This window comes from Oratosquilla oratoria, chromosome 1 (genome assembly GCF_046742065.1).
Source record: "Oratosquilla oratoria isolate Oo_2021 chromosome 1, ASM4674206v1, whole genome shotgun sequence".
In the NCBI taxonomy this organism is placed as follows: domain Eukaryota; kingdom Metazoa; phylum Arthropoda; class Malacostraca; order Stomatopoda; family Squillidae; genus Oratosquilla; species Oratosquilla oratoria.
The window spans coordinates 48,594,187-48,596,686 of record NC_134777.1 but is presented as its reverse complement, the minus strand read 5'-3'; positions in this window follow the sequence as shown (position 1 = coordinate 48,596,686).

The window sequence follows — 2,500 nt, the reverse complement described above, 5'->3', positions numbered from 1 at the left end:
AGCACACACACACACACACATACACACACACACACACACACACACACACACACACACACACACACACACACACACACACACACACACACACACACACACACACACACACACACACACACACACACACACACACACACACACACACACACACACACCACACACACACACACACACACACACACACACACACACACACACACACACACACACACACACACACACACCGACACACACACACACACACACACACACACACACACACACACACACACACACACACACACACACACACACACACACACACACACACACACACACACGTGATTGTCGTGAAGGATAGAAGCGCTGGTAAACCTCAGTCCATACAGTTCTATATACTCCATTGGATTAAGCCTGGGTGGTTGCAACAGTATTTGTCGTCGAGTTAGTAGGCACAAGTTATAAAGATAATAGAATATATAAATAAATGAAATATGACTAGATAAATGAACGAATAAATAGATAAATGAATGAAAAGATAGATGAATAGATAAATAAACAAATAAATAAACAAGTAGATGAATAAAATGAATAACCAGACAAATATATAAATGAACAGATAAATGCATAGATAATATGATATAGGCAGACAACGATTGAACGATTGTGCCTAAGACTGAGTGAAAGGTTGAGTAAAGTGGTCGACTCACATTCTCAGGCCCGGCTCTGAATCCCTTGACCAGCGTTTCTTAACCTTTTTATCCTTGCGTAACCTTCAAAATAAAGTGCATGTCTCAAGGAACCCCTTCGCAAAAAAAGAAGAAAAAAAAAAAGAAAACATATATCATATCTTTCTCATTTTATTTTCATCGTAATAATAGGTTAGATAGGATGATGTCTATATTACATTATTACAATGGCCATGAATATGCCGTGCGTGTTTAATTATGTTACGTATATGAAATTAAATAAAACAAATCAAAAGTGCATTAGCTTATCTCACTTGTTCTCGCGGAACCTTTAGGGACCTTAGGGTTCCGGGGAACCCTGGTTGAGAAACACTGCCCTAGACTGTCGGATGGCCAATTCTATGGGAAACTCCAGACCCCTCATGCCCGTTTAAAGGTAAATTTTTAGAAGTGCACATCTACGCGATATAGAAATAGAAAATTAATTATTGATTTTGTAAATTATAGTACATCAACGTAACATGGGATTTTCTTGACGGAAATCAATAACAAAAAAGTTGCTAAAACCGATTTAATAACGAACAAAGTCGCGGCGGTTGTTTTGATAGATGCCGAAGTCGAAGAAATGAAAGGATGATAAATTCGTTTATTCTAACCTAACCTACCTAACCTCCTAACCTAACTAATCTACGTAACCTAACCTATATTTAGTAATTCGGTACCTCAAATACTTAAGATCAACTGGGTTGTCGTCGTCGTCACAGATGTTGACGGCCTGATTGTTATTGTACTTCGGGCAATTTAGAGACGACGGCAGAACCCCGTGTTCTTTCAAAAGTCTAAGGAAGCCCTATAGTTTTCGTAACAGCGCTTATTAACGTCACCTGGAGTTGGAGAACACCCGGTCTACAAGTTGAAATCCATCGTCTAACTGACAGTGACTGGACTGGACAGACGACAACATGGCGTCTGGACTGTATCCTAGAGGCTTTGTTCGTTACTAGATTTCCTTGTAGCAAGGTTTTTTAGTTATTTATCTCCCCCAAGAAAATCGCATATTACGTTCATGGATTATAATTTACAAAATCAATATCTAATTTTCTAATGCTATATTGCGTAGGTGTCCACAACTAAAATAATACCTTGGTTAGGTTACGTAGGTTAGTTAGGTTAGGTAGGTTAGGTTAGCATAGACAAATTTATCATCCTTTCATTTCTTCGACCTCGGCATCTATCAAAACAACATGGCGTATCATTCAACCGCCGTGACTTCGTTCGTTAATAAATCGGTTTTAGCAACTTTTTTGTTATTGATTTCCACCAAGAAAATCTCATGTTACGTTAATGTACTATAATTCACAAAATTAACAATCAGTTTTCTATTTCTATATCGCGTAGGTGTGCACTTCTAAAATTTTATCTCTATTAAAGGTTTAACTGATCAGTAGCATCTCTTGTAGATATTCCCTTACGTAACGCTTTATCTTATTGTTCAATGACTGAATTAAAAGTAGTTGGTTGGATGCACTTGATAAATCTGAAAGGGTGGGTGGGGGGAGGGGGGCGAATATTCCGTTGACCGGGCTACCTGACCTAGCCTAGCCTCTCAGCGGACTCTCCTGCTTTGCCATCTGCCGGGCCCAAGACTTGATCGTAGGCCTTGCCTATTTGTTGCTTCCTAGCCCTAAATTGATCTAAATTTACTGTGGGCTGCCTCCTTCCCCACAACACACATACATATATAGCCTATTCCGCTTCAAGAGACCTTGGAAACACTTTAGAACTTACCTTAGGTTTTGTGTGAATGGTGGTTTATAAAACTAGTGATGGGT